Raw genomic sequence first — 14,025 nt, 5'->3', positions numbered from 1 at the left:
CTATATTAAATGTTGTTTTCTAAAGCAAACAAAATTTAAGTACAAATGTAGGACCGTACACAATTTTAGTTGCACTCTCACGAGAACTTTCTGTTTTTTGGATGGAGTATCCCATTAAGAGTTGGAAGCATTTTATAAATAAAAGGAAAAATTAAGGCAATAAAAGTTCATTGTCTTTTGTAATGGTGTTAAGGTTGTCTTTATGGTTTGGTGTTAATAGTCTGCTCACACAGAAGTGAATTTCAAACTAAGCAGCTTTCTGTTTGTCAATGCAGCAATGTTGCAGATCTGAGAGGAAACTCCTTTTTCCAGGACAAATTCCCCCAAATGTATGCATCCATAACTTTGTTTTGCACCTATGAAAACTCTTAAACAAAAAAAAAAGTCAGCTCCATTCATAATATTTCCTTTTACATGCACATATTGATTTATTTTCATTAGTAGAGAAATGCAATAAACTAATTGGATAACTGAGTCCAAAATTAAATTAGTCCATATCACTTCAAATCAGCATGTGACACACAAAATATTTTATGCTAAATAGCACAAAACTTGGTTCTTTGGCTTGTAATCATATAAGTGCTGCTGTAGCACCACTCCAAAGAACCACTAAAGAAGAACAAATACATATGATTACGAGCTAAATAACCGAGAGACACTTAGCTGTGCTAAATAGCACATCAATTACCACAAAGAACTATGCTACTGAAGAAAAAAAAATAGGTGTGTGTATTTGTAGGTTGTTGTAGGCAACTGTCAGCGTTTTCCTGTGTAAGTAATTTTGAATTAATTGCGGGTGGTTTTATAAACAGCTTCATTTAAAAGACTGCATGACAATATTTTATACAGGCTACTAAGAGAGTCAAAGAGGACCAACTGTCGCCCGACGGAACAAATGCTGCAAATAAATAAGTTTCTCCTCCCAGAGGAGCGTGCGGGGCGTCAGGAGTGTGTCGGATTCTGCAGGTAACAACGCTCCCTTTATGCGCGCGCTGGAGGCGGAGGCTGATGAGGGGTGGGGTGGACCGGAGGATCCGGTTTCGCCGGGAAAGAAACACAGAGTGGTTCACCGCTTCTCCGCTCACTCTACGCCGCATGCTGATCCAGCACACGGCGCGCTGCTCTGGAGGACTGTCTGACCACTGAAACACGCGCTGCATCTCTTCTTCTCCCGGATGATGGTAAGACATTCATCTCATTCATGGCACCAGATGCAGAGTAGAGCAGTGGTGGTCCAACTAGTCATCCTTTTAGTCATGCTTGAATACTGTTATGAGTAGTTATTGAATATAGCTGTCAGACGAGGAAGTTGTCAAAAGGGACGTATTTTAATGTTTTAAAAGTTAAATTCTTTATAAATGGCTTAAATGTTTTCCAACACCTTTTGGTGTTAAATTATTATTTTGGGGGGTTCAAATTTAAAATGTAATGTTAAATAATGTTATAGCATGTAAACAAAGTGAACATAAACAGTCATCATTCAGTTTTTTTTTTCTTTGCAAAAAATGTCAACTGAAAGGAATCAGTCACATGGTGTTTACTCATTTGACATTTGAGTGTAGTCTGCTTAATCTTTCACAGTTTTTCGGTTTCATGCATAAATCTGTGATTTATAATTGTTTTAATTTAGCTACAAAGTCCTTCTGGTTCATTTAGACAGCTTACCCCATATCGTGCAACAAAATGTTGCTCTACAGTAAGATCAGTAGTGTGTTAAATGAACTGTTTCTTTCTTCCAGGCCAATAACAGGGGAAATAACTTTTTGTAGCCAAGTGTGTGACTACAGACTTTCAAATATTACCTGCAAGCTTATATAAATAAGTCAGTTTGTATCCGCGAGCTGTAAGAAGGAAAGCTTGAACATCTGTCAAGATGCTTTCAGACATCTCAGAAAGTTATCTATGAGTTATCCACATGCTACTGTTCAAAAGTTTGAGGTTTGTAAGATTTATAATATGTTTTAGAACGCTCCACTTGTTTGTTAGAAGAAATTACTTATATATTATGAGATTTCAAAATTATTACAATATTTAGTATTTTTTAGTAATACAGTTATTGTAATTGAAAATAAAATGTATTTCTAAAAGTCAACGCTGAATTTTAGCAGCATTACTCCAGTTTTCAGTGTCACCCAAAGATTTAGTGATTAAGAAGCATGAGTGTTGAAACAGTTCAATTTTTTTTTTCTTTTTGATTAATTTGTACAGATCAATTAAATGTATCCTTTTAATAAAAATAATAATTATTTTATATTTAAAAGTAAAATAAACTCTCACTGACATCAAACCTTTGAGGTTGTGTACAGAGGAATTGATTAATAAGTACCTACGCTTAAAAAAAGATAAAATAATATTGATTTTATCACATTTCAAAGTACACAAATATTCTTCCTTACTGTTTTAACCTTTGATTATATCATTTGGTCTGAAGAAGGAAGTGCAAATTAAAACATCCTTCAAAGCTTCTCAGGAATTCCTACAGATAAACACCGTTTTACTTTTTAACAGTTGGGCTGTCTGCCAAACTGAATCTGCTTCCTCTGCGCTAACAGGATGATGGGTATTGCTCAAAGCGTAGGATGCAATGCTAGTTAAAGTAGTTATTTTATTCTTTTAATCTTTATTCTGAAAACACTGGCTGAATTCACCTGCTGGCCGTCTAGACCTCGGACTTCTTTCGGACAAGGGGAGCTTTAAATAAAAACCCAATTTGAATTTCAGCCCCCACTTCATTTTGCCTTACTGATGAGTTTGTAATGGTAATGCCTTATTAAACTTATGCTCTCTGATTATTTCATCGTTTCTTCTCTTACACTAATGCCCACTTTGTTTCATGCACAAACTGAAGCTTATTAATCTGAATAACAATTTCTTGTCCTGTTTTTGGAGCATCTGGAGTGTTCGCAGCAGTCTATAGGTGTTTGTTGTGCAGTATGCAGCACTGAAACAAATCAGTGCTAATTCCCTGACAATACATACAGGCATTTCCAGAGGCTTATCTAAATCTTCTAATCTAAATGGAGATTAAAGGTTAAAGTGTGGGATTTGGGCGATATTAGCATTATCAAAGCATACTTAAAAAGAATAGTACATAATAAGTACTATTAACACTGCATTTTAACTGGATGGTTTGAAACTACTACCTAGAAGGCTGAAATGAAGCTTTTTCACCTAATGTTTTTGTCCATGCAAGATAAATTGCCTGAATCTTGCATCCCAGCATTCATTGTGATTTACAATTCATGTATATTGTAACATAATCAAGCTGATATTATGTAGGCCGAATCAGCGATTATTCTTAAATGACAATAACTCGACTATATCTAATAATTCTTTCACAAATACGATCAAAGTGGACATTCAGATTTTGCATTCACACTGAAAACTACACTACCTGACAAAAATCTTGTTGATTCCTTTTGTTATAGCAACAAATAATAACTTGACTTCTAGTTGATCATTTGGAAAAGTGGCAGAAGGTAGATATTTCTGATGAATCGTCTGTTAAACTGCACCCCAATCATCACAAATACTCCAAAAGACCTGTTGGAACCCGCATGGACCCATAGAATTCTGTCAAGTTTGGTGATGAAAAAATCATGGTTTAGGGTTACATTCAGTATGGAGGCGTGTGAGAGATCTGCAGAGTGGATGGCCTTATTAACAGCCTGAGGTATCAAGACATTTGTGCTGCCCATTACATTGCAAACTATAGGAGAGGGCAAATTCTTCAGCAGGATAGAGCTCCTTCTCATACTTCAGCCTCCACACCAAAGTTACTGAAAGCAGCAAAGGTCTAGATGCTCCAGGGTTGGCCAGCCCAGTCACCAGACATGAACATTATTGACCATGTCTGGGGTAAAATGAAGGAGGAGAGATTGAAGATAAATAAAAAAGGGAGTTCTGGGAGTCCTGCAGGAGTCTTTGCCATTCCATATGATTTTATTAATAAGTTATTTGAGTCATCACAGAGATGTATGGATGCAGTCTTCCAAGCTCATGGGAGTCATGCACAATATTAATTCTTTTTCCACTGCACCATGACTTTATATTCTATACTGTACATTTTTTCTGTTAAGTGACAAGATTTTTGTCTAAGCAAAGTCAGACCTTAATGTCCTAATTAAATAATTAAAAATCAAGGCATGATCATATTGTATTTTGGAAAAATAAGTGTAATTTAGAGGGCTTTGCTTTTTATATAAGCCACTTCTGATACCAAATGATCAACTAGAAGTCATGTTATTATTTGCTGTTACTAAAACTTGGATAGGCGACAAAACTTTTGTCAGGTAGTGCATATATAGATCAGTTTTAGTTTTTAAACAGCTTCAGTCTTTCATCATTTCAGCCCCATGTTCTTGTTAATTCTGCTACAAAAAGTCATTTTTCCACTATGCAGTACAGTACTGTTCAGATTTTACATTTTCACAGTTTTTTCAGTTTAGTAAGCCTGACATAAACAAACATGCGTCACAATTCAACCCACAACACAGGTAATGGATGCTACCGATTGGAATGGTGTTCTTAAGCAGTGGCTAAAACATAGTGGGTTTGGTGTCTGTCATGTGTTGCAAATCCAGTGACGCTGATAGTGTCAATTCTCTCAGTCCAATCAGTAATAGTTTTGGTAATGGTATGGCTCAGTTGCATTAGGTACTTATGGTACTAATAAAAGTACCAGATATGCAGTGGGAAAGCACACAAAAAGCACCAAAAAAAGCACCCAAAAGATAGCTGTACTGAGCCGAACCACATCGTTCCATGCAGCTTTTAGGAAAAAAAAAAAAAATTCAGAATATGACTTTATTATTGAGCTTAATGTTTATCATTAAGATATAAACACTGATGTCTATGGAAGCAATCAAAATAAGTAAATACTTTTTGAAAAGTAACTTGATGCTTAAAATTACACCAGTAGCTGGTGATAAGTAAGTGGTATTTATTATTGAATAATTAGTTTGCTGTAGTTAAATGGTGGCAATTACTTTTTTTTCTGACCGTCTAGTAAGTGACCTGTTATTTTATTTAGTTATCTATTTAGAACTTTAGCTGAACCACAGACTAGAGATGTCATGTTTTGTTTGTATTTAGGTTCTTCCATGCTGTCTTTAGGTCATGCCAGGTTCACATGTTATACGTTTTTTTTTTTTTTTTGGCTTTAGTCATAAATCAGTGAAGTTTATGGTTTTATTAGAGTTAAAAAAAAATGTGTATAGTAATGGTATTACGAAATTTGATTTGTTTGGTTTATTATTGATATAGCTTGATATTATCGGCCGATTTCCTTTAGCAAGATCTGGCAACACAAATGAGTCAAAGCTCTTCTCTGTGATCTCAGTGCACATTCAGAAAAAAAATTCTGGTAAATAATAATAATTTTTAAATGATTAATTAATTTATATATCTTTTGGTTTGGTTCTCTACACACTGCATAGATTTTTTTTTCTAATGTGGTTGCCACTACCAGCTTTTTTTTTTTTTTTGGAGTAAATTTGGTTTAGAATGTAGTCATCACTTCAGTAAATTACTGAACTGTGTGTGCAAAGATCAGCATGGCACTCTGAAGGTTAAAATGTAGAGTAGGCTGGAGTCAGCTGCAGTGTTTACATTTCCAAAGGAATCTAATGGTGTTTTGGACCCAGCCTGATCTCACGAGAAAACGTAAGTATTTTACGTTTTGCCAGTTTAGTGGCTAATTCGTACGAATTCGTACGAGTTCAGTCGTACGAAATGGTACGATTTTAAAAAGGAGGCGTGGCACCTGACCCCAGCTCTAACCCCAACCGTCATTGGGGGATAAGCAAATCGTACTAAATTGTACGAATTAGATCGTACAAATTCATACGAATTAGCCACTAAATTAAAAAGTTACGAATTGCCGTGAGATTGTGTTGTTTGGACCCTATAACAGAATGTGATATAGCCAAAATTATAATTAAAAATGTCTTTGCTTTAGTTCAGAAGAAAGTCATACAGATATGGAATGACATGAGTGTGAATACATGAGTGAAAGTTAGATATTTTGTGCTTTATTTTCGTTCTTGGTGTTCAGATCTTTGAGCCACAGGACCAGTGTGTTGTGGTTCTCTTCTGGCTTCCAGAAGAAGAATCTGGGGTCCGTCTCATGTTAAAAGCAAGCTGTCACTGTAGCTCTGCCATCCTGTAGAGGAGATTGCTATGGTGACTAGGTGTCCTCAACTATGTGATCTCTATGGCAATGAGCGGTCCTGCTGTTTTGGGCTGAAAGAAGCATTTGGTCAATTGAGGCATGCCACAAAGCTTTTATACAGAGGAGGAAATTAAAAATCACGCTGATGCTTTAGACTGCACTGCTCGTAAATATTATTTTTAGCTATTAGTCTATTAATGTAAGCGTCTTCGTGTTTTTTTGGCTTTAGCGTTTATTTGTGCAATATCATGATTAATTAGGCTGTACTTTAATTGCATGCTGGATATTGCTCTGCGTGTTAGTTTGCAATATTCTTCAGTAAACTGTTTAAATAGATGTAATGTTTGATGAAAATGGGATAGTTCCAAGTTGCAAAGTTGTCCTAGACTCAGATGACTACATTTATTTTTGAGTTCTCATGATCCCCTTGCCTGGATTACTCAGTTTGTGATTGAGTGCTATTACATGAACATATTTCAAGGCTAACAACAAGCAAGTGAATGAAAAGGATGAACATTTCATCAGAAAGTTTCAATCATTATCTGTATGTTTTGGTACAACACAGAAAAATATGAATACCTCTGAATTCACCAAAAGGAGCATTTACACTTGTTCACACCTACTGTAAACAGAAAAAAATATGGCTTTGGAGGAGTGAGACGAGATCTGGACCAAATGACCTATAGGGTTCATTTGTACCAGATAAAAAAAAAAAAGAATAATAATAAAACATTTAGTGGTTCACACTGTCAGCTTAATCCCCTTTGACATCTTTTGATTTTTAAATGTTTAAAAAAAGTGACGTTTACTAACATTTTTAGCATATATAGTATAGATTTTTAGTAAATTTTTTACAGTAAAAGTACTTATTTATATTTACACAAAACATTCATGTGCAAAATTGATATTTATAATTAACATAATATACTGTATGTGCTTGTTGTGAGTATGTTTATATTTTTGCTTTTATGAATGAACAGAAAACACATTTTAAAAACATTCTTTGTCCGGGGTGCCCAAATGTTTTCTAATAAAGAGCCAAAAACCCAACTTGATTGAAGGCTGTGGGCTGAAGTTAAATATACCAAATCGTATTACATTAAATGTGCTCATTTGTTTGCTTATTATTTAAATATTACTTGAAAAAGTTGCTTTAAAAACATATTAAAGATGATGCAGTATTTCATTTATGTTTTATTATCAACTTAGTAAAAACATCTAATTTATAACACAATGGAGCTCAATACTGAATACACTAGCCCAGCTGCTCCAGCCTTTGCCTTGATTTGCTCACCGATGTCTTGTGTATTGTCAAGTGACAGTATTTACATTATAAATGTCTGATTCATCAGTGGGCATTTTTATAGCTCCTCAATTAAACAAAGAAACAAAATGATATACATTAAATTAGAAATTATAATCTCTGTCAAAAGCATTTGCCCCAACCAGCTCCCCATCATTCTCTGTCTCTTTTCAGATAGGATGGTGGGCCAAACCAAAGGTTACCATGGGCCAGCTTTGGCCCACAGGCCCTACTTTGGGCACCTCTGATCTAAAGATACAAAACAAAAATACATTTTTATGACATGTTTATTTTGCAACTTACCAAACATCTTAAGCAATACTGACTGCTAGGCTAATAAGATTTTATAATAGGATTTTAAATTAGATATTATCAGTAGTTGTTGGATTTTGTGACATCAAGTCCTGTTGGTGGCTCAAGTCTTTTTAAACTCTGTTTACATTGCTAGTGTCCACTTGTGATTAAATTAGTAACCACATATTGTAATACCAGGTGCATTAGTTTTTATTTTAGTCAGTGCTGCTAGAAAACAATGAATCAAGAAAGATGGTAAAAGTCAGGATATTATTGCATACATTTATCAAGAAGGAAATGGTGCATAGTAGTGCTGTGCAAAACTGCAGCTCATCATTGGGAAACATCCACACACTCTCAGTCACACTCATACACTATGGACAATTTAGATTACCCAATTCACCCGTAGCACATGTCTTTGGACTTGAGGGGAAAACCGGAGCACCCGTAGTATTCCACACAGAAATGTCAACTGACCCAGCGAGGCTTGGCCAGCGACCTTCTTGCTGTTAGGTGACAACGCTACCCACTGTGCCACCACACTGCTTGGTGAAATATATAGTATGTACAAAATAAAAAGTCTATAGATTCATACTATATGCTTTATCTTTATGTCGTGGAGTCACAATAGTACACGACATTACGGTGATGTAGAGAGAAACATTAATGACAGCATCATGAGAAAGTTGATATCTTAAAAAGTAAAATGTTTACATTTAGCATTTTTATTCATTTATTTTAATTCGGCTTAGTCTCTTTGTTCATCCGGGGACATCCACAGCACAATGAACTGCCAACCTAAACAGCACATGTTTTACACAGCGGATGCCCTTTCAGCCGAAACACCCATATGGGAAACACCCATACACACTCATTTATACACATAGACTATGGCCAATTTAGCTTATCCAATTCATCTATAGCGCATATCTGTGGACTGTGGGGAAGCTGGAACACCCAGAGGAAACCCACGCCAACACGAGGAGAACATGCAAACTCTACACAGAAATGCCAATTGGCATTGAGCTGGGACCTTAAACCTGCGACCTTCTTGCTGTGAAGCAACAGTACTAACCACTGAGCCCTATTTTGCATTTTATTTAGAGATAAATTTTTAGTTATTGTTTTTTGTCAGCTAGTTTTTGAAGTGTTTTATATTTTGTCAAATATTTTGTTCTAAATAACATGAGAAATATGATCATCAAATGAGTAGATTGTACTTAAAATGTAAAAAAGAAATAGATCTTTTCATGTGGTCAATGCGTATATGAATCTATACATCAGGAAATGTATCGTTATTCGTATATGAGATGACTTATGTTGTAATATGCAGAAAAATGCTGTTCTAAGCTTAACCATTGTGTATTACGTAAAATGCCAGATCTAATGGTGTCTAGATGCCTCTAGTGCTGTTTACCACTTTTGTAAATTACATTACATTATTAAACTGTAATATGAACTGTATTTTACTGGACATTTATGCAGTATGTCACTGTATTTTAAAAGTGCATTGTGTTGCATTGTACAGTAAAAATACACATACAATTCTGTAAATACATACAAAGTACATATAAAGTAGGGATGCACCGATATGGATTTTTTGGCCGATATTGATAACGGATAATTCTTCAGACTTGGAGGCTGATAGCTGATATATAAAGGCTGATAATTATAAATATTTCAAAATGGTATGGTATATTTTTATACAACAAACTTCATAAAAGATTGAACTGCTCTTATGAACTGAATAGTCAGCCTGATCTCACGAGAAAACGTAAGTATTTTACGTTTTGGCAGTTTATTGGCTAATTCGTACGAATTCGTACGAGTTCAGTCGTAAGAAAATGTACGATTTTAAAAAGGAGGCGTGGCACCTAACCCCACCCCTAATCCCAACCGTCATTGAGGGTTACGCAAATCGTACTAAAATGTACGAATTAGATTGTACGAATTTGTACGAATTAGCCACTAAATGAAAAAGTTACGAATTGCCGTGAGATTGTGTTGGAATAGTCTATACTCAAAGCAAAAAAGCTATCATTTCAAAATTCCAAGGTGAATATATAGACCTATATTCACGATTACACATAAATCAGCATGCAAACAATAAATTATTTATTTTTCTTCATAGTGAATTAACATGCAACTTGACTGTTGCATAAAAATAATAGGTTTAATAACAAAATGGTATTTAAATAACAAGCAAGTTAAATATATTTAAATAAGATGAAAATAAAAGAGCATAGACTGAAATCAGCGCAAATGTTCTTGAATAAAACGTGTTACAGTAATGTACATATGCACAAATATGTCATGTCTGAAAAAGCCTTTTTTAGAGGTGTTTTGACAGTTCAGAGTCATCGTACAAGCGAAAAGCTGAATACAGATTGTATTACTTTAGAAAATGAGGCATACATTCATTGTATTTGGCGTTATAGATTCTTTTGAAAACATGTACATGTAGCTGCAGTGCTTGTCAATCAGACAACGCTTCTGTGTTCATTCTTGCTGTCAATTGCGGGAAAATGATGAATGAAAAGTTTATGATAAACCGCTGTGAGTTTCAACTGCAGGTGCAGATTTGCACTCAGAGTCAGATTTTAAAACAACACATGATCATTAAGCACAGATGACTTTATGACAAACACAGAGCATAATATAAAGATGAACTGTTGCGGCGAGTAGAAAACCCATATGCTGGATTCAGTGAGCGGTGCACCTTTCCCCTGTGCTTCTGTGATGGCTGATCAGTGTGTGTGTGTGTGTGTGTGCGTGGTGACAGCCCACACGCGGGCTCGTTATAATCAATATGAATATTCTGATCAAACTGAAAACAATTTTACATCAACAACACATGGCAAGCAACGTGTTGATAATAACAAATAATTATATTACATTACAAACAGCCCGACAAGTTGTTTAGCACGTGTGCATCGCTGCTGTTATGTTTACACATGTAATATTTTTCCTGAGAAAATTTAAAGCAAAATACACAATGACACTCAATCAAACATATCTATAATGATAAGGAACATGGTTACTTACTGAGTTATTAACGCACAGCAACACCACATGAAGAAAAGACGGACTTTGAAGGAATAAACAATGTGAGGAGAGATCCATTATAATGCACTGGACAGGTCTAAACATGTTCCGCCCACGCATGCGCGAGTCAGGCAGTTCTGTATAATTACGTACTTTATCGGGTTAACATTATCTGCCTAATTTAGACATCGGATCAGTAACAATAATCTTAAAAATAACTTTTAACAGCCGATAACGATATGGCAGCCGCTATATCGTGCATCCCTAATATACAGCAAGATAAATGGCGCCGTAAGTGTAAAAACAGTATTTTTGCTGTAATTGATTTACAGTAAGGTAATGGCGAACTGCTGCCAGTAAGTTACTGTAGATTTTACAGGACATTTTTAACAGTGCTTGATGGACTAATGGGCAGATTTTTCTGCTCTCACAGCTTCGCTCAAGAGCACTTTTGTGCTTTATCAAGATTTCAGGGTTGAGAACATTTTCATGAATGTGTGGCCTTCAATTGTGGCTCAAAGTGTGTGGCTATGTGGTATTCAAGTACTTGTTTTGCAACGTATTCTTCCATACACCAAATCAAATCTGCAGTTCAAACAAATTGGTGATTATGTCTATGGAAACACATTATACTCTGTATTAAAATGCTTGTGGCTTGTTTGGAAGAGAGCTCTGAATGAAAATTGTCTTTCTAAGGCAGCGTGGATTGAAGACAAGTGTCCTCTAATTTTCCTCTTCTTTGAGAGCTTTGAGGGCGTATTGTTCATTTCTTTTTCTGTGTTCTTTTTATTTTTTTGGCTGGGGTTGACACAGTAAATATAAAGTGGCTTGAATTAAGAGGAGCTGGGTGTTGGAAACCCTGTTTTGGAGGGGGCGCATATTTTTTGGTCCTAATTTGAGACCGTGGTGTGTTTTCAAAGTGCTTACAGAAGGCATATGAATGGTGGTTGTGTATGAAGGGGCGTGTTTAGGAGGAGGATTGTGTTTAAGTCAATTTAAATCAAAGTAAGTGAATTCCTTACTTAAATCCCTGTTCAAACTGCGCATAATTCAGTAATAACTTGCTTCTTTGGAATTACTTTTCCACTGACGTCACAAACTCCTTTGCCTCCACCTACCTGACAAATATCCTCTGAGTGTTTACACCCTGGGCTTTTCTTTTTCTTTCTTTCTTCCTTTCTTCCTTTCTTTCTTTCTTTCTTTCTTTCTTTCTTTCTTTCTTCTTTCTTTCTTTCTTTCTTTCTTTCTACATATATATATAATATATATGATACATAGGATTTTAAAATGTTTTAAAATAAGCTTCTCCTGCGCAGGGCTGCATTTATTTAATCTAAAATACAAAACAAATTGTAAAATTGGAAATGTTTTTGCACAATAAAAAATTTTGCGCTTTAAAAGTATTTTATAATTTTTTTTATCATTTATTCTATATTATATATATATATATATATATATATATATATATATATATATATATATATATATATATATATATACAGTTTATAAAGAAATATTTACTGTCTTTTAGAAACTTTGTTTACCAAATAAAGTAGATCTAATTGGATTTGCATTGTAAGCATTAAATAAAAGTTAAAAGGGTATTACTTTTTATTTTATGAAATAAGCTTTTAGCTATAATACTATGACAATCATTTCGCATAAATCTGCAGATTTTAAACTAAATTCTCAGCAGAAATGGCAAAAAATGTCAGCAGATTCTGTCTGGCCCTACTAATAATTGATTCATAAGTGAACCAAAATATGGCAAAAATACAGTTTTTTTGCACAAATCATTGACTGAAACATTTTCATTTAAAATTGCACATTTAACCCAAGTTTAAAAAATAAAGAAATTTAGAGTATTGTAGAAAATATGTAGAATGTTTAAGATGGTAACATTGTCATTGGGTAGTCAATAAAATTTTTTAAAAATAAATAAAATGAGAAGTTAAAAATGTATTCATTTATTTTTTTTTTACTTTCTTGTTTTTTTATGTATTTATTATTATTATTATTTATTTTATTTATTATTATTATTATTGTTACATATTTTTTCATTTATTTATTTATTTTCGGCTTAGACCCTTTATTAATCTGGGGTCACCACAGCAGAATAATCCGCCAATTTATCCAGCATGTTTTTTACACAACAGATGGCCTTCCAGCTGCAACCCATTTCTGGGAAACTTCCATGGACACTCATTCACACTCATACACTACAGACAATTTGGCCTACCCAATTCACCTGTACTTTATGTCTTTGGACTATGGGAAACCGGAGCACCCAGAGGAAACTCTCACGAACCTACTGCCCCACTATTATTATTATTATTATTATTATTATTATTATTATGTATATGATTATGATTATTATGATGATGATGATTATTATTATTATTAATATGATGATGATGATGATTATTATTATTATTATTATTATGTATACATCTTGATGGATTTGCTCTTCAGTGTTTGGACTTTCAGCAGTGAAAACTAAATCACACTGAACTGAGCTAAACTGAATTCAACTCTGAAAGCTGGACTGACACAGTTTCACCTTGCTAGAAATTCTGTGTTAATCTGCTTTGACACAATTTACATAGTAAAAGCGCTATAGAAATAAACACAAATTGAATTGATTATTATTATTGTTATACATACATATATATCTGCCTCTATTTTTATAAAATAATATTATGTCAGTTTTTGTATACATTTCTGCATTACAAAACATTTAATGTACAGATAATATAAACTGGACAAAACAGCAGACAAATCTCACTGAACTCTATCTCAAATGTTGCTTGATTTGTTCTTGAATGCTAAAGTTTGTCTTAAAAATTATGTAGATACATAACCGTAAAATTCTCCATCATCCGCATTCGAATGCAGAATATCCTGTTTGTTATTGCGTGTACATTACATCCTCTAAGTCCATTTATTCACAAAAAAGCTACAGTGGTTTCTATTGCACCATCCACGTCATTTGCAGCACTTTCCCGGGATGCTATTTTCTCAAAAACATGGAATGCGAATCCTGTTTTGTTTTTAATTTATTTATAAAACTTTTTGTATAAGGTTCATTATTTAACTTTCACTATTTTAGCTTAATTCACTAATTCCCTCTAAAATCTGGTTTGTTTTTTTCTCATTAACGTCCTGTTTCCCCTGTAAAAGTGTCACAAACAGACATAAAAATGGCTTGTGA

At 34.3% G+C, this 14,025-nt stretch overlaps 1 protein-coding gene across 1 annotated transcript in view; it reads left to right on the top strand.

The window, feature by feature from the left end:
* Positions 1 to 1,083: 1,083 nt before the first annotated feature.
* csgalnact1a (chondroitin sulfate N-acetylgalactosaminyltransferase 1a) overlaps positions 1,084 to 14,025 on the top strand; it is a 93,118-nt gene continuing 80,176 nt past the window's right edge. Inside the window, exon 1 of the mRNA XM_001333443.9 lies at positions 1,084 to 1,181. The gene's annotated coding sequence lies outside the window, so the exon portion shown is untranslated. The remainder of the gene's footprint in view (positions 1,182 to 14,025) is intronic.

The sequence above is a fragment of the Danio rerio genome, chromosome 10 (genome assembly GCF_049306965.1).
Source record: "Danio rerio strain Tuebingen ecotype United States chromosome 10, GRCz12tu, whole genome shotgun sequence".
NCBI classification, from domain to species: Eukaryota; Metazoa; Chordata; class Actinopteri; order Cypriniformes; family Danionidae; genus Danio; species Danio rerio.
Note: the sequence above shows the minus strand (reverse complement) of the source record. Positions and strands in the feature narration are given on the sequence as shown.